This window comes from Chlorocebus sabaeus, chromosome 26 (genome assembly GCF_047675955.1).
Source record: "Chlorocebus sabaeus isolate Y175 chromosome 26, mChlSab1.0.hap1, whole genome shotgun sequence".
Taxonomy (NCBI): Eukaryota; Metazoa; Chordata; class Mammalia; order Primates; family Cercopithecidae; genus Chlorocebus; species Chlorocebus sabaeus.
In genome coordinates, this window is record NC_132929.1 from 36,152,933 (window position 1) to 36,177,574 (window position 24,642).

The 24,642-nt window shown below is 40.0% G+C and overlaps 1 protein-coding gene and 1 pseudogene across 3 annotated transcripts in view; one reads left to right on the forward strand and one right to left on the reverse strand.

The window, feature by feature from the left end:
* The window catches only part of LOC119627844 (cytochrome c-like), a 71,680-nt pseudogene extending 65,147 nt beyond the window's left edge, over positions 1-6,533 (forward strand).
* Positions 1-24,642, reverse strand: part of RORA (RAR related orphan receptor A) — a 746,629-nt gene that overhangs the window by 65,385 nt on the left and 656,602 nt on the right. The window lies entirely within an intron of this gene.

Here is a 24,642-nt window from a genome sequence, read left to right on the forward strand (position 1 = left end):
TAAATAAATTAGGAAATCCTACCACCTGCTTCTAGCATGTAATATCTACTACCTTGGAGTGGAATGAAAGGGTTATTAAAATACCCAATTACAGCCTCAGGTCTTTCCTTCTAGTGTGGAAACTCTACGGCAAGAACCAACACAAATTAAAGTGTCTAAAAAATCAATTGGGGCAGGCATCTTCTTCTGAACTACATTTACTAGAGCCTGCCACCCACAGATGTCAAAGGAATTCACAGGATTAAAAGAAAAGGCTGGAGGTGAGAAAGTTAATAACTACTCTTGCGACATCTAGGGCTGGGCTACAAGTGGTCAGCACATGGACCTCTCCATATATGTTGTTAGATGTCAAGGACTGGCTTTACAGATAGACAGCCTTGGACCCCAGTGCTAAATCTTCTACTTATTAGCACTGTGATCATGGGCAAGTTATTTAACCTCTCCAAACCTCTATTTCCTAATCTCTACCACAGAGATAACAGTAACTACTTCACAGGGCTGTTATGAGGCTCCAATGCAATAATATATGTAAGCAACTAGCTCAATGCCTGGCATACAATGGTAACTGCTATTACTATTGTTATATGAGCTATTGATATTTTTATCTGATCCCAGATAATACTCAATAATCAAAGTTAATCTCCATCTGCTTTTCTGAACCAGGAATTACTGCTTTATCCTGGGATTACTATAAGGTCAAGATGGCAAGTGAGTTTCAGCTCATATTCCGAGTCACATGGATTTCAAGTGAATGCTTGGGGGCTGGTTGAGATGCACTGTGCTGTGATTGATTGTGACATGTGCCAAGGATGTGGAGCCAGGCTTGTTGGTTGGTTCTAATATTAGAATTGGTAAGCCTCTTGTAGTAGTATCACGGAGACTAACAGCTATTTTAATATTACATAATAAAGCATAGAGAAATCAAAAGAATGGGCTAAGAGTCAGATGGTTTAAGTTCTAATTTTAGCTCTTCAACTAACTGGTGAGAAGATCAGAATATGCTACCCCAAATTATGACACTTTGGCATGAAGATTATTTTGAGCTGAAAGCAACTGAGAAACAACAGAAAAAGCTCTCTACCCTCCCCCTATCTGGCTATAAGCAAGGCATACATTTCCCCTTGTAAAGGTACCCTCTGCCCCAACCCATACCAGGAAGAGGAGACAACACTTATCACTACAGATGGGCACTGACTTAAATCTGCTAAAACAAACCTTATTGAAGTAACCCTTGTCTTCCATTAGTTCCCACATATATTTACCTTCCCACAATTTATGGCCCCTAGAAGCCTCAAACCATTTACCTTTATTTTGTCACTTCTCCATTAAGTTTATTGCACTTTGTTAAAATGGTATATAAGTCTCCAGATCTGATGACCTTCCTGGGGATTTTCACTTAATTTCTGTGAGGCCCCCTCATATACATATAAAATAATCCTTTCTCTCCTGTTAACCTGTCTTTTGTAAGTTTATTTTGTGGGGCCCCAGACACTGAATATAAGCGGGTAGAGGAAGAAGTTGGGTTTTTTCCTCTCTAACACTGAGTAAGTGATTTTAATCCAGTCACTTCTCTTTCACTGTAAAGTTATTTCCAATTGAAGTACTGTGATTTGCTGATACTGATTTTTTAAAATGTAAGTAAAGTAAAATACATATAGCTCTGACAGGGCCTGGGGTACAGGATGGGTACTTTTTGTGATTCTTTGAAAGAAAAATAAAAGCACAAGGCTATTATATGGAACTGTAACAGTTAAATATTTTCTGTCCTCATTCAAAAAGATTGACTCTTCCTATCAATGAGAAATATATTCACAATGAGAAAAAATTGTAATATTTTTGGCACTAAAAAAAAAATCAGCAAATGCTTAGTAATTCTCCAAGAAAGACAAGACTGTCGTGAATATGGCGGCTCTTTAATAACCAAGGCACCATTTAAAAATAGCTAGAATTAATTACAGGGCTAATGACCCATTGAAAGGCTTATTTAAATACAAAAGCCAGCACTGAACAATCATGGAAAATATGGCTTAAAAGGGCTTTAGAGAGCAGAAACCAGGAACCGCAGTTGAAACAAAAAACACATTATCCTAGAACTCTAGCTACTTTGGTAAGAAACATTCAGGATGTGAAAAATCTCAGGGGAGTTCTCAGGCTGGGTAATAGAAGCCACTAGGATCAACAGACAAGAAGATGACACATACGGTCACCTGTTTGGAAAAGAAGGACTGCTATTTAGCATTCACCCAAAGAGAAGAGAGAAGAGCCCTTCTAAAACCGTTCTCCCCCAACCATCAAGGCTTTCTTTCCCCCATGCTCACCCCCTGCTTTTCTGATGTAGCCATCCTGTGTACCATAGGATAAAATTAAAATTTCCACAGAGAGGAAAATATATATTTTAATAAGTCTCTGTGGCCATTTTAAGGCTGCATTATCTCCAAGAGTTTCCTGTGTCTTGGTCCTCTGTGCCCTGCATCCACGCCATCATAAGCCAAAGAAGAGGTGATAATCTTCAGTGTGTCCTACTTGCCAGGCAAAAGTGATGCCACTGCAGTTCTTAGCTTCTCTCTGTACCAAAATGGCCTTTCTGTACATCAGTCTCCTGGGAGCACACCAGGTGGCCAGAGCTGAAACAGTTTCATTACTTCATTCATGGCCATTGATTAAATGCATTACTCTTACCCTTATTTACTATGGCCTAGACATGCCTTGTAGTTGCCTTGCTAAGTTAAAAGTGTAATAAAATCAAAAGCTTCCAAAGCCCTTGAGAGCTCAAGGTGGGGAGGTAGGAGAGGGAGTGAGGCACTCTCGACATATATTGGTTTCAAGGAGCAAATATAAATTTTAGTATAAATTGCCGTTCACAATAACGCTTTTAAACCAGCAATTATTTATACTGTACTACTCGAGAAACCCTATAATTATTCTGAAAGCACTTGCCAACGTCTACCCTGTTTCATATTTGCCAACACAGCCTTGTTCAAAAGAATTAGTGGCGATGTCAAAATTCTGCTTGGTACTAGGGTTACTGTTTGAAACAAGAAGTGACTGCATGATGTTGGGATATTCAAGCAGAATGGGGCCAATAAAGTACCCTAAGAATGAAATTGTCTTGTATTCGTATTCATAGGTGGGAAGAAAAAGGAAGGTGGTGGCTGAAAGGGAAAAAAATTGCTTGAATCTTTTTCCTTTTTCCTTTTTTTTTTTTTTTTTTTTTTTTTTACTACTTTCCCAAGAAATACTGTCATCTGTTGAGCAAAGTGACTTTAAGAAAATGTTTTTTCAAATGCTGGAAATGGTAGTGATTTGTAGGAAAAAAGATAACCCACTTCTCCCTCTTCCCCACTCCTTCCTTCCTGGAAAATGTTTCTATTTCCGGCCTTTACTCCTGATATTTGTAAGTGAATCTGGGTAGTGATTGTAGAACCTCGGCTTACACATCTCAAAACACCCATCTGTGCAGGTCACTTGACTTTGCTGACCTATTTTCTGCTGTTTCTTTCTGTTACACAAATCTCCCCCACTTGAAAGAGCAATAGTCCCTCTACTTTCCAATGAAGCACAGACAGCAGAGAGATTTCTCACTCTCTGTAAATGCAGAAGCTTTTGGAGTGTCTGGCATTTCAGGTGAGTGTTTAGGAAAAACCGGATCTCATCCTGGGTGTCTCTCTCATCTTTATTTCATGCTTTCTCTTCTTATAAACCCACCCAATTGTGGACAAGGGGATCTGTGTTCCCCCTCGCCAAGTGAAAATACATTCTAAATCTACCCTCAAAATTGAGGGTGCTGTGCAAAGTTTCATAAATAGAAACAGGCAGGAGAAAAATCTGGCTTGACAACTTCTGAATTTAAGCCATTTATTCTCACCTCCACCCCATTTCTATCCCGCCTCTTCTCTTTTTTGAACACGTCATGTAAAAGCAGAGAACTAAGGCAGCTACCTAAAATAAACTTTGTATTACTTGTCTAAATATTTTAGGGAAGTGTTTTTCCTATTCTGAGTGTCCAGGCTATTTTCTCAGTTCTCGTGTTCACTCTGCAGGTGAAGATACTGTCACTGACCGGGGAATGTGCCTGTGGACCATAACCCAAAGGCGGCATCTTTTGTGACAAAAGAGGTATAACCCTGTTTCATGAGTCTGTTGGCCAGGAAAGAGATCCTCTGTGCCTGGAAGTTCACGGCTTCCCCTTTCTCTTCATCATTTCAGGTTCTGCGGGAGGCTCCATCTTTGATTCAAACCTCACTTCTTCCTAAAAGCCTTCGTCAATGAAGAAACCTTGCAAATTACAATAGATGTTTCCCCTCACCATTCATGTATCTAGTTTGTACTTCCTTATCTTCCTTTTGTGAATACAGTGGCTTGCCATTTTGCCTCGAGGAACACTTGTTTGTCCACCCCAATCCAGTGATAAAGGAGAAGGAAAAGATTTATCAGATCATGTATTTATGCACAGCGCATCCCCAAACGCTTCAGCAGCAATAAGTACCCAAAAAAGTACTGTTTAGGTAGCCAACTCCCACTGTCTAATTTAATCCCACTGAGACTGGATGTGTCTTTTTCTCCTTTTGTTCTAAAGAAACTTCTTCTACTACTATTTGCTGGCAGGAATAACTTTCTGCCACCTGTAGTACTCTCTGCTTCTGTGAAGGCTGAACTTCAAGTTGCTGTGAAAGAATCTGCATTATCCCTCTATAGTCATACCTAAAATTAACCCACTGTCTCAAGTTAAATAAGATCTAGAATGCTCACAACTGTTATGGTTATCGGAGAACTAGAGAGTGGGGCTTTCTGGCACTACGAGAGGATGTAGAAGATGACATGTGGTTTGGCCTTTATTTGGAAGCAGCAAAAATCACAGAGGTGGTGGTTACAAGACAAAAAAGGCCAGGGGAGTGAACACAAAGTTTTGGCTGAGTTACTTTGTACTATTATGTAATGAGATACAAGTTCAGCCTTGCTTGAGTTTAAATAACCATAATGAACTGTTACAAACTCTGGGATGGAGACATTATAAACATAGGAAATTCTGTACTTGGTCCTCCAGTTGGTCAAGTCTACCTGTATTCATAAGGAACACATTCATTCCCTTGGGCTACAAGAGAAACATTCTGCAAACTGGAAATAGAAGTTACTTTCTGGATAGTTCTCTCAAAGAATATAATGAAGTAAATCCGAACTTCAGAAATCTCTGTGATCATGTATTTTAGAACATCACCAGAGCAAATAGCAATGAATCTCAGCTGATTAGAGCTTTAGTGAGTAATTGGGATAGCTGAATATCCAAATAGCTGGATTTTTATCCAAGTAAACACATGAAAACAAAGACGGCAGTTATCATAAATATTTTTAAAGGAATATTTCTAAATTATGACATATTTATTTTCTTTTTAGAGAATTTTGAATAGAATTTACTTTCCTGATGATAAACAGTCATCAGAAATTTTATTTTAAAATTTATTAGAAATGTGGAGAGCAGGATGTCTAGCCTCTGAATGGGAACCTTAGTAGTGCCAATGACGAAAGAGAGAATTAAATATGGGTGATGTTGAGAAAAGCAAGATTTTTGTCTAGAAGTATGCCCAGTGCCACACTGTGGGAAAGGGAGACAAACACAAGACTGGGCCACATCTCCATGGTCTCTGGACAGAGGACAGCTCAGGCCTTTGGATTCACTTACACAGACGCCAGTAAAAACAAAAGCATCACCTGGGGACAGGAAACACTGATGGAGTATTTGAAGAATCCCAAAAAGTTCATCCCTGGAACAAAATTGATCTTCACTAGCATTAAGAAGAAAGCAGAAAGGGCACACTTGATAGCCTATCTCAAAAAAACTAACGAGCATTAATTAGTTGGCCACTGCCTTGTTTATTACAAAACAGGAACATCTCATGACTTTTTAATGTGTACCATGATTTAATAGATCTCATACACCAGAATCAGATCATTAACATCTGACAGAATATTTTTGTTGGGCAGTCCTGTTAACTAAGACTGGATTGTGGCTAAATGAGTATGTTCTATGTTTCTTTGAATTTTGATAGTAATTTTGATTCAGTAAATGCTGTCACTGTTTCCCCCTTCTGAAGATATGGTTGGACTTCATTAGTAATGTTCAACTTTTCATAAAGATGAATACCACCTTAAAACCTATTGGAAACTGGTTTTATGTTTAGATTTATATAACTAGTTATGTGAATATATTTAAATACTGGGGAAATTCCTTCACTGTCTCAGAATCAATCAAGAGTCACCTGTATTTTGTGTTCTTTTGCCTCTTATAGGCAAGGGCTGAAGATAAGGTAGCAATGTCTACTTTATCTTTTTGGCTTTGACTATGCCAATCTAATTAGAATTCCCTGTATCTAAAATGGTTTCCTTTACTTATAGAAAGGTATTTTAGTGTAGACTTTAGAGAAGTGCAATATTTAGAGTGATATTATACACTAAAGTGTGATAGTTGAGAAGAGTTAAATATTTTTTACTTGATATTACACTTTGGCATGTACTGTAATATCAAATATACTTTATAAATAATAAAATCTTATAAATAACAAAATCTAAAAATCAAATAAAGAAATTTAATATTACACACCAAAGTGTAATACCAAATAAAGAGTATTTTACTCTTCTCAAAAAAATCTACTAGACACTTATGAAAAAAGTATTAAATTATTGTTTACGCTATAATGCTCTCAAGGCCTTCTAAGATTTATATGACATTTTGGCCCAACACTAAGTGCCCTGGTTGTTTTCCTTTTTATGTTTTTTCTTCCTCCTTCATCTATTGTTTTCCTTCTTTCTGTAGTCATATGCTAGATCTTATGAGGCCCTCCCTCTACTTGTAATTAATATTTTGTCTTAGAATTAGCTATGTCTTGGAACCCAACCAGATAACTAAGCTTGTGTAAAAACCAATTATAAATAGGATGTACTGGGTCTAAAGAGATTTCCTCTGAGATCAAGTGCATGCACTGTAGTGCTTGAACTTTGGGATTCTGTTTTGGCAACCTAAAGGCCTATTTGCTGACTTCCTAACTTCTCAGATGGTTTGTGACAGCGAAGGTTGCGAGAGGACAGATTCATCACAGGTGAGGTATTGCTGTAGTAGGAAGGCAAAAAAGGTAATTGAAAGACCCTGTTCTTCAAATTACCAAGAGAAAGATGTCTGCAGGGAATAGGACAATCAACTTTCTGTTATTTGCATTACGGCTTGATAATTATCACAAGTACATTCAGTTTGAGAGTTTCTCCATCTCTTCTCAATGCCTTCAAATAGATATGTTATAAGACATGGCAAATTTATTATTTACCTAAGCAAGGCCAATGTCACGTTCCAAAAATATTTCAAAGCCAAATACACATAACTTTATAAATTTGGCCACTGTTTTTTTCTCCCCTTGACTGTTTTATTCTTGATTGCAATAGCCAAGAGTTAATATAGTTGCATTTTCTTAAGGAAACAACATAAGTTCTAACAAGAAATCTGTGAAAATGAATTTGTGATTTTAGTTCATTTTTGGATGATATCAACCAATCATTGTAGTACGTACCTGGCAAAGCAAAAAGTTTATCACGGCAACTCCTTATTTTGTTCCCTATGAGACTGTATTATATTTGGATCTCTCTAGAACATTTGACTCCCTTCTTAAGGAGACTGATGTTGAAAATTATCATATAGCCACAAAACGCAGTCCATTTTATATTAAAATGTATGTTTCTAAAATTTTTTTCTTTTGTTTTGTGTTCTCAAGAGTGCTTTCTATAACAAATTCATGTGACATAAACAGGGCCAGCTTGCCCTAGTTTACACCTTTACTATTTCACTAACACGGGAACTGGGCTTCTATTCTGTTTTTGTTATGCTTATGCTGAAAAACTGTACTCAGCCAGCTGCCATGACTTGTCTGTAATCCCAGCATTTTAGGAAGCCAAGATGAGAGGATCACTTGAGCTCAGGAGTTCAAGACCAGCCTGGACAACATAGTGAGACCCTGCCTCAAAAAAAAAAAAAAAAAATTAGCCGAGTGTGGTGCTGCCAGTCTGTGCCTGCCTGTAGTCTTGGCTACTGGTGGAGGAGAGGGGCCTGAGGTGGGAGGATCACTTGAGCCTGGGTCACGGCTGCAGTGAGCTGTGGCAACAGAGCAAAACCCTGGGTGACACAGCAAGATGCTGTCTCAATAAAAATAAGTACCTAACTGTATTCAAATGGCTTTCTTCTTCTAATGTGGCTGCCTGGGCAATTTGTCCATCTTTCCCCAGCAGCAGCTGCTAATGTTTAAGTGTAATTTTAGGCTAAAAATTTTTTTAATTAAAAAAATTAAAAGTTACACCAGCTTATTGAAGCAAATATAGAAAATACAGAGAAGTATAAGGAACAAAAAATAAAACATATTGTCTTCACTGCAGAGACAACTAAGTCTTTAAAAATGTACATGTCTGTCTATACACATCTGTACTCACACATGAGCACACATGCATGCTGGCAGTGATGTTTTAAAATGTAAGTGTTTTTATACATGGGAAGTTTTAAATTGTGTTTTTTTAAATATTGGAGAATGCAAAATAATAATAAATAATGAGGCGTAATTGTAATTGTGATGACAAGAAAGCAGTAAAAAAAAAAGTGAAACTCTTTAACTCTGAAACTAACGTAAGAATTTTATCCCATGTTGTAGATCCAGGAACACTTGAGGAAGATGCTGTAACCACAAGATGGCTCTCAAGGTTTTTGGACCCCCTTCCATAATGTGATAGATTCTGAATTGTAAAATACCAATACAGTTTTTAAAAGCGTCAGGAAATGCAGAAGGAAAGTACATCTCAAGCTAAAACTTTATCCATTGAGAAAAGAAAAATAGCTCAGAACCATTTGAGCTATATGAGTTATGCAAAATTTCTCACACCCTGAGAGGCATGATATGGACTTCAGTCACGCTCCCCCCATGCAGGAGTGGTGGTGGGGAACTATTTAAAGCTGTTTGGTTTCTGACTAGATGCTGCCTCCATTATCTTCATGTTACTGGGATCTGTGGTCCAAAGAACAATAGCTTATGGGTTTACAAAAAAATTATTTTTTTCTTTCTTTTGAGACAGAGTTTTGCTCTTGATGCCTAGGCTGGAGTACAGTGGTGTGATCTCGGCTCACCACAACCTCTGCCTCGCAGGTTCAAGCGATTCTCCTGCCTCAAGCCTCCTGAGTAGCTGGGATTACAGGGGTGCACCACCACATCTGGCTAATTTTGTATTTTTAGTTTCACCATGTTGGTGAGGCTGGTCTCGAACTCCCGACCTCTCTGCCTTGGTCTCCCAAAGTGCTGGGATTACAGGCATGAGCCACCGCGCCCAGCCGGTTTACAAAAATTTTGTTGAGACAGAGTCTCACTCTCACCCAGGCTGGAGTGCAATGGCACAATCATAGCTAACTGCAGCCTCGACCTCCTGGGCTCACACAATCCTCTTGCCTCAGCTTCCCAAGTAACTGGGACGACAGGCATGTGCCAATATGCCCAGGTAGTTTTAAAATTTTTTGGTAGGAGGGGGAGGTTTGTTTTTGTTTTGAGACAGAGTCTTGCTCTGTCGCCCAGGTTGGAGTGCATTGGCTCTATCCTGGCTCACTGCAACCTCTGCCTCCTGGGTTCAGGCGATTCTCCTACCTCAGCGTCCCAAGCAGCTGGGACTACAGGCGTGTGCTACCACACCCAGCTAACTTTTTGTATTTTTTTTTTTTTAGCAGAGATGGGGTTTCACCGTGTTAGCCAGGATGGTCTCGATCTCCTGACCTCGTGATCCACCCGCCTTGGCCTCCCAAAGTGCTAGGATTACAGGCATGAGCCACCGTGCCTGGCTTTAAATTTTTTGTAGAGATTGGGGTCTTGTTATGTTGCCCAGGTTGCTCTCAAACTCTTGGGCTTAATTGTCCTGCCTCAGACTCTCAAAGTGCTGAAATTATAGGCATGAGCCACCGAGCCTGGCCAATAGCTTATGTTATTTAAATATGAATTCTTGGTAAACAATTTAGGAACTGCCTCTTATTTTTTCCTTTAAAAATTCACTTGTAACTGCTGTTAATCCGAGTGTACAAGGCAACTTGAATCTGTACTCCCAGGTGGCTATCCTCAAGTTTGGGCTCAAATAAATGCTATACTTTATCATATTTTCTGAATCTTGTTATTTAAGGCTGACCCGTATAAGTTGAAATTCTGCCAGAGTGAACATGGAGTCAGTCTACCAAAGTAAAACCAAACTAAGGTGAATATTTAAATATTCAGACAAACATCCCTACTACTGAAACAAATCACAAATATTTGCTTAGCATCCACTAAGTGCACGATGCTAATGGTGCAAATACCAGGTATGCCAGACAACTGCCCAGCCTTTTATACCTCTTGGCCTAACTAGACACACCTGCAGTTTTCCACATGGAATTCCTCTTCTTGTACTTTGGCTTAAGTGTGCATTTATTCTAATGGTGGAAAATATTAAACAGACTTTGGATTTAGAAGGTATCTCACTTCACTTCAAAGCAAAGTCTACCTTGTGAATTTAATTAGGGAACCTTCATGAGATTTTAGCCCTGATGTGTATTTCTAACTATTTTAGTCATCAAGAACACTTACTGTTCCAATTCTGCCACTGATGTGGTTGATCTTAGGGAAATTTCTTTGAGCCTCGGTTTCTTCATTTGTAGCATGGGGATCTTACCCACCTAAAACCACACTGAGATAGCTACAGGGCTTGGGGGGACAGGAGACTCGCAGTAAACAGCAGCTCTTATTGTTGTGCCCCAGAGTCTCTTAGGAAACGGGCTCCCCAGAGGTTCAAACCAAGGCTTTTCCTGTGTGACTACATCACAGACATTGTTTATCAGAGGACACATCTTCTAGTTCACTGTGGTTCATTCTTGGTGGTCACTGGAAGTTTGCTCCATGACAGCAAGCACACACACAGGTAGCGATGGCCTACATATTTATTTTCACGCAATGTCTTCCAGCAAACATGGCATTCAGTATTGTATGAAACATCCCCACAGTATTCCACAGTCCTGCATACGGCTTTCACTTTGCCCTCTATTGTACGGCCTTTCATGGGCTGCTTGGCTTGAGCACACTTCTCACTACATACTTCTTTTTATTAGTCTGTGAATTTTATATCCAGATAATGAATCCAAAGTCTGAGAAATATGCATGCTTACAATTGGTATACAGCACGGCTGTGGAGACGTGGTTGAGAAGCTCTGGGATGAGACACCTAAATTCAAATCTTCTGTGTGAATCTGTGCAAAAATTTTAACCTCTTTGATCCTCAGTTCCCCTCCTCTGTAGAATGGTTATCCCCATTCTGGGTTATCCCCAGAGTTGTTGAAAGTTAAAAGTGATCATGCTTGTTCAGTGTTTAGCTCAGTGTTTGGCATATAGAAAAAATGCAATAAATGGCATCTTAGGATGCAACTGTTACTGATTTTATCTTAACATAATGCTGTTCACATTTGGCCCACCAAATAAGATCATCTTTTGCAGCCATTTTTCACTGCCAGTGATAGCAATTTGGTGAGAATGATCTACACTCTCATCTAGTTGCTTTTACCTTCACTTACGAGAGAGCTGGCTAGGGATAGGCGTAAACTGAGGGCGACGAAAGACTATTTTCCTGTGTTCTAAGTCTGCTGCGCTGTATTAAATCTGATCTTTTGGTCTCATCAGGACAATCCTCTAACCAGGAAAGGTGGGGGCCTGGGAAGACTACAGCTTGCTAGAGCAAGTCATCTTTGACAAGTTGAACTTTCAACAAGTTTATCACTCAAATATATGTAGGGGATAGGGAATCTGCGAGAATCCTAGATTAAAAGTATTTTATCAGCACAAAACAGTGATTATTCTAAAACAATTATATGAGAACATAAAAGTATTGATATTTAAACAACTCAATACCCCAATAATGCCCGAACTAAAACCCTGCAACCAGTACAAGAATAGCATTATTATACATTTTTGCTTCACTTTGTGGAACTTTAAATTTAATGCCACAACCAACAGCTTACAAACTGCTGTGGGCAAGCAGCGACCCCCCTGTGAGCTCGGTAAATGTTATCTATTGTATTCTACCAATATCTCAGCAAAAAGACAGAGTGTTCCTGAAACAGTCTCTAAAGTCATCCATCAGAGCTTTGAAGAACACTGTCTTCTTTTCATGTGGGCTGATTTTAAGGGACAACAGAGGTTTAACAGAGGACAACACAATTGGATTGAGATAAAACTGCTATATTCCCAAGAATTCTCCCATAAAGGTAAATTCCCCAGATAACACATTTACTTTTTTTCTTTTTAAATTTTTGATTTTTAATTTTTAAAGTTGCTTTTTCTTGCAACTAGAAGCTCAAGTACTATTGCTATTCAGTGTTGGTTTCAGATAGTGCTAGAGGTGGCAAAAATAATTCTGCAAATGCGACTCACAGTGTGCACATTATATGTAATCTATTTTCATGTATTCATTAGCAGAGACATTTGGAATACCTTGTTGCTGAATAATGAAATAAATTGCATTTGTCCAATATCTTCCCATCTATATCTCATTTATATCCGGACTTGAGCCTACACCAATGTTATTCAACAGCCAACTCTGTCTCATTCATAATGGATTTTTCTCCAAATGGATCTGTTTCATGTTAAAATTAGTGATAAAGGTAGTTTTTAATGGAATAGGCAGCAGGCAACAGCAGCTTCCAAAAGCATAACCTAATGGGGATAACTTAATTATTAGCCATATCACCTACAGAGAACCAGGATTATAATAAAACTCAATTTGGTACAAACATATATAGATACTACCCCTGGCTTTTTTTTTTTTTTTTAAATTAGCTAATTATGATGTGGCCTGAATTGATAAAGTCAACACATCCTCTCAAAGAACCACTTAAACACTTAAGGAAAATGAATAGTCCTTGGATTCGAGGCCAGGGATTTGACGGATTTGTAAATGTCACTCACCTCCTGGCTTGAACGGAAGTGAATTCTGATACAAGTTTCTTGCCCACCTACACTCTTGATGCTGGTAAACTGTTAAGTAAGCATTTGGGTAATATAATGCAAATTAATAACAGAGGTCTATAATTAACATACACTTATATGTGCACTCTAAAAATAGGGTATCAAGGAAAGTCTTCCTATTAGGTGATGTGATCAAGGATTAATTGGTTAATGTCTATATAGCCCACCTATATATAAATAAGCTTATGATTATTATAATTATGGAGAGCACAGTTCAAAATCAAGTTCAAAGAATAGTAATTTATATATCTAAGTATAGACGCAAATATTTAACTCTGTAAAAATACTTATTTTAATGCTATTCCAAATGTTTAATAAGTATTACTCATCACTCAAGTTTTACTTTTTCCCTCTTAGCAAAAAATCATAGATGATTCAAAAAATAATTCCCTTTTGCCATTAATAATATTTTAGTGTTATTTTAATTTTTTTTGAAAACTTGGTCATAGGAAGGGAAGAGGGAAAGTTTGGTGTTAATGAAGAAACTACCTTGTTAATCACAGTGCATATTGGTGGATGGATAAGCAGAAGGTGATTTAAATGTATTGAAAGCTAGGTGTATATGAAAAATAGAGCAATAAAGTTGGGTTCCTAGCCTCCAAGTCTTATATATTACTTGAGGTTGGGGAGATGACTAGATGAATACATGGTAGCAACTTATAAAGATCATAATAACAGAATATACCAAACCACATTTTTTTTAGGGAATTCGGGAACATTATTTGTCATTTGATTTGGGCCACAGAGAATGAATATCACATTTCCCTAGGCAGTGAAAGTGGCGATGGGAGTGAGGAAAAGCAAAGCAGAGGTCCCAGCATGAACATGCATGATGTGTTCAAAAGAGAGGCTCAAAGGCAGGGCAGAATGGAGCAAATGGCTCAATATAAGGATGGAAAGTGGGTAGCCAAGTTGGCGAGACCTAATCCTAAAAGGCCTTGAATACTCTGTTAAGGAGTTTGGACTTATTTTCTAGGTGACTTAAGCCTTCAGAACAGAAAGGAGTCTGTTTAGATTACATGTGAGAGCCCATCTGTCCAATGTTCAACCACACAATCTAAATAATCATAAAGATACTAACAAAGATGAACTAGCCACAACCATTAATCTGCTTCCATAACAAGCTAGCCTATGAGTTTTTAAATTACGTTTCTAGCCATTAATAACCAGGGAATTTCACATTAAAGTTCAGATTTATAGATTCTCTTAAAAAAAAAAATCAAAGACCTGGTGATGACAGACCAGTTATTCCAAATGGCGACAGAGCCAAGGGAGGTGCTCCCTCTCCAAAGCATATGTGCCATCCAATGGTCCAAGTGCCTCCTCTACCTGCCACACTCATACCACCTGCCTAGGGGCACTAAATGTTTGGGTTTGCACCTTTTCTTTTAGAGAGATACTCTCTTTTATTATTATTATTATTATTTATTATTTTTTTTCTGAGACTGAGTCTTGGTCTGTCACCCAGGCTGGCGTGCAGTGGTGTGATCTCGGCTTTCTGCAACCTCCATCTCCCAGGTTCAAGCGATTCTCCTGCCTCAGCCTCCCGAATAGCTGGGACTACAGGCATGCACCACTGCACCCAGCTAATTTTTGTATTTTTAGTAGAGACAGGATTTCACCATGTTGGCCAGGCTAGTCTGGAACTCCTGGTCTCAAGTGATCCACCTGCCTTGGCCTCTCAAAGTGCTGGGATTACAGGTGTGAGCTACCAGGCCCAGCCGATACCCTCTTTTATTAGTAAGAATAATTCTACCATTGCATAAGTTCATACATACCGATTATCTCCAGCTTCTTTTGGTAATGTATTACTTTCCCTTTTTTTTTCTTTCTCATGCCAATAAAGTTTTCCATTTATTCCTTTACTTAAAATTGAAGTTGTGTGGTATTAAATAAAATGCATTTGGGTTGAAAATGAAAATGAAGATATCATATGTAAGGGGCCTATGAGGAACAGAAGGTAGAAAGCATGCTCTGTGGCAGGGTTTCTCAGCCTTGGCACTATTGACATTTTGGGTGAGATAATTCTTTGTTGTGGAGGCTGTCATGGGCACTGTAGAATGTTTAGCAGCATCCCTGGCCTCCACCCACTAGATGCTAATAGCCCTCTCTAATTGTATTAATCAAAAAAATCTCTCTAGACACTGACAAATGTTCCCTGGGGGTCAAAATTGCCCCCAGTTGAGAACCACTGTTTTACGGAGAGAATGGTTTCCAGGAAAATAAGCTCCAGATAGGAGAGTGGTCCTCTGATGGAAAATGGATAGGACAATGCTTATGTCTCCTGCTGTTACCTCTGCCCCTGTGCGCCTTTCTGTTCTGCCAGACAAGGGTTGTCCCACCCACAGAACGGTGGAACAGCCAGGCATCCTGAGGGTAGTGATGCCAAAAGAAGCCCAAAGTCCTCTCCTACCTGGGAGAACCTTCAGCACCTCCATGAGGCTGCATGGCAGTGAAGACTTCTCTTCTCTGCTCTCTACTGCTGATATAGTTAAGCGAAAGAAGAAAGAAATTTTCATGAGCTACTCTCAAGACCCAAACCTCCGTGTTTGCATAACCTGGCCCAGTGTGGTGTCAGAATGCTTCTGAGGAAGGAAGAAGCCTCTTTCCTCCGACAAGGCACTGGGGAAGTCTAGTCTAGATCTCACTGGGAAGTCTAGTCTAGATCTCACTGGGAAGTCTAGTCTAGATCTCACTGGGAAGTCTAGTCTAGATCTCACTGGGGAGACCAGGACTTGCTGCTGCTATCACTGGGAGGCAGGAAGCAGGCCAGGCACACATCCTGGAACACATCAGACCAAGGTCCAGGACCTCCTGTCCTTCCACTCCAAAGGCCTTGACCCAGAGCTCACTCACCCGAAAGCTTCTTTTACTTTTCCTTGCTTTGCAAGGAAGGAACGGAGTTGTTGAATGACAAAGTGAAGTAGGTAAAAGTTGACTGAATAGTTTTGATATTTTTCATATGGATTTCAGTTTAGATGGTTTTGCACTAAAAAAAAAAAAAAAAAAAAAAAAAAAAAAATCTCATGATTATGGCATTTCCTGGAGTGTAAAATAGGCTGATAATACAGTTTACAAAAGGCCTTTTTGTGGTTAGTGTCTTTTCACACCTCCATCTTCTGGCATTTAGAATCTAATCATTTCTTTGTGGTCAGAGGTATTATATATAGAAAATTGGTTGAATTAAATTAATCAACGAAAGTGGCTTGTTCATTTTGTACTCCTTCTCAAAAGAAACCACCAAGGTGGGAGGACTGCTTGAGCCTAAGAGTTCGAGACTAGCCTAGGCAACATGGAGAGACTCCATCTCTATAAAAAATTAAAAAAAGAATAGCCATGTGTGGTGTCACATGCCTGTAGCCCCAGCTACTGGGGAGGCTGAGGCAGAAGGATCACTTGAGCCCAGGAGTTCCAGGTTACAGTGAGCTGTGATCGCAACATTGCACTCCAGCCTGTGAGACCCTGTCTCTTTAAAAAGAAAAAGAAAAGAAAAAACCCAAAGGACTCATTTTTACATAATTCAAATCTTCTGAATGATGCTTAGTAAATATGTAGTAAATGCTCAATACAGGCTAGCTCATGACAACAGTGATTCTGGTCCTCACGATAATTGGGTGGAAGGGTGGTAGTTAAAAGGGGAAACAGGGCAACAGCAAAGAAAAATGACAGTCTCCTAATTCAGTAAATAATGAGTAAATGAAATAGCAGTCACTCCCTTACAGTAACGACAGCTCAAAAGGCTGAATGGCTTGAACAGGGGAGGATGAACAATACAGGGGTAAAAGAGGGATGTAGACAAGGAAGGTTTTGAGTAAGTTAAACCTACTGGCGACAAAGAACGTACAGAGAGCAGGGCCAGGCAGCTGAAGCATTCTTGTATTCACAAATCAATGGAAGCTATTCAAGCCAATATGGTTTGATTTAGCAGATATTAACTGCAGCTAAAGTGATGCAAATACATCAGCAAAAGGAGAGCAAGATAAACATGAGAAACCCACACTCGTTAAAAAGCGAGATGAGAACAGAGACTGACATTTAAAGATCAGATTAAAAGGATAGGAAAAACTAGAGAAAAGTAAGACAATGTGAGCATGAGATCCTTAGACAGAAGGGAGGTGGAGGGGACAGATTCAACAATCCTCCTGCTTATTTGACTCAGACACAAGAGAGAAGATAGCCGATCACGGGCCGTCGGTAACATAAATACAACTCGGGCACTTCATAAATATTTGTTGAGTAACTAAACGTGCACGAAAAATGCCTTCCTTTCTGGATGTGAAGACAAACTGAGATTTTATACGGTACCATATTAACAAGTTTTTGTCTTCAGGAGAATGCTTAAAACCATGGACAGTATTATTTTTGTTTTGTGTGTGTGTGTGTGTGTGTGTGTGTGTGTGTTTTTGAGACGAGGTCTTGCTCTGTCACCCAGGCTGGAGGGTAGTGGTATGATCACAGCTTACTGCAGACTTGACTTCCCCAGGCTCAGGTTATCCTCCTACCTCAGTCTCCTGAGAAGCTGGGACTATAAGTGCGTGCCACCATATCCAGTTAATTATTATTATTATTATTTTGCGTTTTTTTGTAGAGACAGGGTTTCACCATGTTGCCCAGGATGGTCTTGAACTCCCGGGCTCAGGAAATCTGCTCACGTTGGCCTCCCAAAGTGCTGGGATTACAGGTGTGAGCTACTGCGCCTGGCCCATGGACAGTTTTAATGATGATTTTAAAACAGCTATTCATTTGGATAAATTTCCATGAGCCTCATCTTGTACCCCTGACACAGGTGCCATCATAGATTCAATTAGAGGGTCATAGTACAGTAGTTGGAGCACTAGACTGAGAGTCAAGAGACCAAGGTTCCAAAATTGGCTTTGCTGCTAAGTGTGTGATGCTGGGCCAGCCACTTAACCTTTCCAAGTTTCTGTTTTCTCTGGGGTAACAGGAGTGGCTTGGACCAGATAACTCAGGCCTGTCTCACGATCCTACATGTGCAATGAGGTACATTACCATATTAATCAGCTATTTCACCCTGTCTGTATCCTGCCTAGTATGCCCAGTGTTGAATGGCAGATAAAAGTTCTTTTTTTCCCTCTTTCCTCATTTTGCCTGCTAGTGGCTTGTCAACAGTAGTTTCTATAATCAATTCTGGAAATGTTTACCCATCTGTATTATCTGAAGGCTGTTATTTACTGTTCTTGCTATTTTTTTTCCCCGGGGGGTGTAGTAATTTTTACGTGCCTCCCACAGGAGACCACAGCAAACAACAAGGATACATTTTCACAATACTCAGCATGAACGGACACCGTTTTGTTGATGTCCCTGACACAGTTTGAATTCATCGTAATGGTATATTTGAAGTGGTTTCCTGTGTTTGTGTGTGTGTGTGTGTGTGTGCCTGTAAAGACTAAATTAAAGCTCCAGTGCATACTGGAGTCCTTCTGTGTGCTGTTACTCTTAACTAGAATTAGTTTTTTCCCTTTTCTATGAAAACACAAATAACTGTGCAGGCCAATTAAACCTTTTGATAGAAATGAATAGCCTAGTTTTTAAGAGAGTTAAAGAGGCCTAAGACATCACTGACAGCACTTTTTGGTATCATAATATACACCTGAGCTCTCTGTGGCACTCTTAGATGAAGCATGAACTATGGAGAGATCGTGACAGAAGCCTGAGGGGCCCCTGATTTTAGTCCCTGCCACTAACTGATCCTGGGCATGGTGTTTAATCTCCCAACTACCCGATTATAAAGTTAGCAGATTGGACTAGATGACTGCTAAGGTCTCTTACAGGTCTAATAGTCTATAAAATGCCCAGCTAGCTATGGGACTGTTGTATTTAGCTATGTCTCCATCTACGATGAAAATTTTCTTCCCTGCTGGGAAGTTATCAAAATTCACTTTTTAGAATGTTATGCCAACACATAAATTGACCTCACTGCATTTCTGTTACCTTATTAAAAAAGTAATAATCCATGAAAAAGTACAAGGTGTGAGGGTGATTTATGTAAATAGAATAATACCTTACCTTAAACACACCAGAACATACTGCAGAGCACAGAGGAGTAGCTCATGAATCCCAGCACTCCCAGATGAGGACAGGGAGGCCTGACATCTGAATTCCATGCATGAGATTCCATAAGTCTATGGAAAAAATACTAGGTATACCCTCATCCATTGCTCAATAGCCATGCTTTGAATTTGGGAGCCTTACAATGACATAGCAAAGTTGAGTAGCTTTAAATGTAGAAAGCAGGTCCGTGAGTGGCTTTAATGTGGATTCTTTTGTTGGAGAAGATGAGGTCCTGTATTTCACATGGACAGCAAAGGGCAAAGAAGGGAGAATCACTCAGAAATGTGTACCTTGGGGGAAAGAACCCCATAAGAAACCTACCAGAAAATGGGCATCATCCCTCATATTTGCAAAACCTTTCACAACTTAACCTTTCACAGCTTTACTAAACACTTGAATGCTCTGGGTATAGTGAACCATAAGAAATACAGGGAATATAACCCACAGGGTTTAATAAATGCATGGCTATTATAGACAACTGGACCATCCTGCTTTTACCATTGGCAGCAAGAAAAAAGAAAAAAAAAGAGTGGCTTTTTAGTCATACTCCCTCCTACCTTTTAAAAACAAATCGATACATAATATAGATAACAAAACTATATTTATGAAGAACTGATGGGCCAACCACCTGAAATGTGTTACCTCATTTAACAACCTCAGAATAATCCAGGGAGGTTCATGCCATTTTCATCCTCGGTAGGAGATGAGAGCTGCGTGAGTGAAGCCACTGGTCCAGGGGCAAGGAAGTCAAATCACCACTATTCTGGACCAATTTGCCAAGTTTCAAGTGTTTACCTTGAATACAAAGGCAACCTGAGAGGCAGCTGGCAACGAATACTTCTTCACAGTTTGGGCATGAGTCCTGACTAACATGTACTAAATTACCAAGCGTGTCTTTAAATAAATGTGTACCACAGCAACTCTAATCCAAACAACAATCTTTAATGTAATAATTACACTGGCTGTGACACGAGCTCAGCCGAGAGTGTATTTTTATTTTAACAAGCCTGAGTAAGTACATGAGTGTGGGCTGAGCTTTTTGCTCGACAGTCAATACTTGAAAGCTGGCTCCAACCTTTAATTTAAGCATTCGCTTGTAGCACCAACAGGGCTACAGGGTTTCTAGTATCAAAGACACACTCCTCCATCCTTTCATGGCCCTACTTCTGTAAGCAGCGTGATTGAACTGTGGCACCACAGAACTTGTTTTCCCTCCTTCTGGCAGCGTTAAGCCAAAACACGACTGCCCCATTCATCTTGGCGACATCATAATGAAGTCCCTGAATCAATTTCTAACAAGCAGAGTGCAGAAATCCATTGAAGGAGACTTGTGGCGGATGCCTTTCATACATCTCTCAACACCATACAAGAGGCAGAGCGGCCGCCCAGAAACCCAAATCATACCACAGAAGAGTCCTTTGCCGCGTCCAAAAAGCTTTTTTATCCCCTTGAAATAATTAAGGGAAAGGAAGATACTGAGAATACCTGATTGTTTCTCGGGTTTCTTCATGTGCCTTAAAAATACCTGGCGATTTCCCCCCGTGGCCTCCCAGCAACTCCCATAGAATGAGGGCGAGAGCCCGTCATAGTTCAGACCCCACCGGTCTCTACATGCCTCGTCTTCTGCAGTCCCCGCCTTGCCTTGCTCTCTGTCTAGCTTTCAGGGATTTTCACAAGCTCAACCTTTTGTTGGCAATAACCTTCCTTTGCTTCAAAGCTCAGCTAAGCCTTCACCTCTTCCAAAAAAGCTGTTCCTAACCCCTCAGTCTGATGTGTGCTCCTCGTCTGTGCTCCTACCATCTCCTGCATTCCTCTAATCTGGCATTTACACTGTGTCATGATTTTATTTCCACCTTGGGCCCTCCCTGGCCTGTGAGCTCCTTGAAGGCAGGGACCACATCTTTTCATCTTTCTGGTTCCAGCACTTTTTATAGTGCCTGGCACACATCACATGCTCCATCCATTTCTATGTGTATTTTGTCTACTCCCATTCTACTGCAGCGTTCAGAAAAAGCCCCTAACCTCAATTTGCATGATGACCTAATATCGGAATCTGGAACAATGTGTGTTTCTGAGACTCCGGTGGTGCTGGGGCTGTCGGGTCAGAGCAGAGCAGGGTTAGCCCAGCCCTGCGAGTCTGGCAGACTCAGCCCCCAGTTGGAGCTGTGTGCTAGCCCTGTGATCCCAGACAGGTTGCTCTGCGTCTCTGAGTCTCCGCTTCCTCCTCTGTAAAAAGGGGATGAAAGGCGAATGTAAGTATTAAATGTGGTAATCTATTTCACGGTGCTTGGCACACAGGAAGCGCTTTATAAATGACAGGCGCAGAACATGTATTACTGGTTACAAATAGCAGGGCTTGGATAATGCAGAATTAGAGGCCTCTTATATCATATGATGAGAAATTTCATGCAAGTTCTCCTTCCATCATCCCCCATCTGACCAGACCACATAACTCATACGGTTGGGCACTGGCAAAGGCCCCTGTTAAAATGCAATGTGTACCAGCTAAGGCTGGATAAACTCATTACCCTAACTTCAAACTTGAATACGTGATGTGTACCATTTGCCATGTGTACAAGAGGATGAGAGGATGAGGATGTTAATAACAATACTTCAGTGCCTGCCATATGCTAAGTGCTTGTCACATGTGAGACACTGCATTAAGTGCCTTCCATGTGTTACTTCCTTCTTTCCAAAAATCCCTATGGGTAGATGTTATTATCATCTTTATTTGATAGATGATAAAACTGAGGTTAGTGAGGTTACATGACTTACCCAAGATCCTTCAGCTAATACATGGCATTTCTGGGACTTAAGCCTTATATTTGGAAAAATTTCCAGATCCATGCTTGCTCTTATGCCTATGCCAACTTTCTGATAGTCTTTCTTATTTCTGTATCTTGTGTCACCTGGAAGAGCCAGGAGAGAATGGGACACAAGATCAAAATACTGAGTCAGGGACAGGAGAAGAGGAGGAGGTCTGGAGATTGTACTACTTGATTTTTTATATGGTGATTAGGTAACTCTGCCCTCAGCTAAACCAGAAGGCCACCGAGAGCCCTGAAAGAGGAGATGATAAACTTCCAAAACATAACTCCGTGTGTCTAATGCCAGCCTTAACCTAGGGCCAGACCCTTCAGCAAAGAGCTAGAAAGTGCACAGACAGCATTAAGTCTTAGAAGGCCTTCCTATTCCTATAGCAACGTCACCATATCTTCGGATTCACTTTTTCCTTCCCACTTGACCAGCAGGTCATTCAAAAGCCAATGGTTATAAAGCAAGAAAACGATCCTGTAAAAGTTAATACTGGACCTTCATGATACAGAGTTATGGCTTTGTACATGTACTTGAAGTAGAAATGCCTTTAGCTTCCCTACTGTAAGGCCGTAGGTCCAATTTACCTTTAGTGAAGTGGTGGTACAAAGGAACTGAGAATAAACAAAATGTTTGGTAAATGACAGAGTGAAAAATTCCAAAGTCGGGTCTAGAGAATATTTTCAGTACTGAGAATATATTATTTACAAAAATAATAATAATATATATATATGTATATACTAGAATCCTCCTGCCCTTTGGTAAGCTTTTTATTGAAGTGCAACATGTAAACAGAAACGGACACAAATAATAAATGTAAGCTTTATGAATGTTCACAGGCAATACTCCCAGATCAAGAAAAAAATGTCCCTTTGGTTTTTTAAAATAGTTTTCCATGCCTAGGTCAAAATCACCAAATAATGCAAGACTTAGCGTATAACATTTATTGTTTAAAGCTCAGTTAGCCAGAAAATGCTACAAGTTGAATAAAATACAATGCCTAAACATGAGCCATTTTACTTCAAAGAGAATAATTATCTTACACTTTTATTTCCCAAATTGGAAAGTTAGAAGTTTTGTTTTCTTTTTAACCATGAGTGGGCGTGTAGTTATTTCTCTCACCCTTTAAACAGCCAGGGTTTCCTCAGCTGCACCTTCCCAACATCCTCACCAAGAATAGAGGATGGCTAGCCTTGCTTTCCTTCCTCTTCACTCCCGTCCTTCCCCCACATCACCACTGCGAGTTGTTCTGAAACGGGGCCATCTCATTCTCCTCAGCCCTCCTAATTTTGGGCAGATCCACAGAAGACAGGTGCTTTTTCTCATGGGCAGGGCAGCTGGGGGCCATTGCACAACCTCTGTTCATACAGTGAGTATGCTTCAGCCTATCCCTTTAACTGGCTAATAAAACCATGCCGGGAGCAATGTAACCGGATACTCTGAGACTGATTTGGCTCTGGAGGCACCAACTTTTCTCTTAGTTATAAGAGTCAGAAGCAAGACCCTGGAAATGCAGAATGTGCCAAAACACATTTGCTCCCACGCAACTGACAGCCTTTTGATAGGAAACCAAATGGAAGACAAGACCTGCATGCCCCTTATTTGATAATAACAAAGAGGCAGATGGCCCAGCCACAAAGGGCAATGTGAATGTCTATATGTTAGATGCCAACAAAGTGATTATAAAATTAAGGACAAGTATTTGGGCACTGCTTTCTAACTGCATGTTATTTTTCACAAGAAATTTCAGGGAAGGTTGGGCTTTCACATATTTAATTAGTATAATGGAACTGATTCTGCCAAGCGTATCTGTTAGTTGAGGGCTTAGCCTCCTTGTCACGCTCAGGTGCTGACAGCTATCTGGGCAGAACTCTTCCCCCTTGGAGAAGGTCTGAAGGGGAGTGTATGTGTTAAGGTGCCCATCCCTTGCATGGTGGCAGGGCCTGCAAGGGCTTTCCATCTCTACACACAGGAATAAAATTCTCCAAGGTGCCTACATTCATGACAAAACTGCTGCATCTTTCAGGAGCTGGGATAGCTCCAGAAGTTGTACCGATTGTATAAAAGCTTTTTCCTCCATGCAAGCCCAAACCAAAAAAAAAAAAAGAAAAACGACCATCATTTACTAGTACTATTTTTGCTAATATAGGTTGCAGATGATTAAAGATAAACTGTAAAGCCTCTGTAAACCACAAATTTTATGCCCAGATCTTTGCTATATTAATAAAGAAAAACAAATCTCTGAAAATAGAATATCAGCAAAGATTCTGGTCTTCCACTGTTATTAAAGATGAAGACATTATAAAGAAAACGAGGATTAGAAAATTTGCTCTTGAATTCAGGTTTGAAAGTGCTTTGTTTAATATAATTTATGGCTCATCTGATAAATCTGTCTGAATTTAAAGCCCCTTCTATTGTTACCTTGTGCTTTGTCATATAATTTTCAGACTACGTCTCCTAGAGTAAATTGCAGAGCAAGAGCTCTCAAACTTTTTGGTCTCTGTATATACTTGTATGCTTCTAAAAACTGCAAAGAGGCCCCGTGTGGTGGCTCATGCCTATAATCCCAGTACTTTGGGAGGCTGAGACAGATGGATCACCTGAGGTCAGGAGTTCGAGACCACCCTGGCCAACATGGTGAAACCCTGTCTCTACTAGAAATACAAAAATTAGCTGGGTGTGGTGGTGCGTGTCTGTAATCTCAGCTACT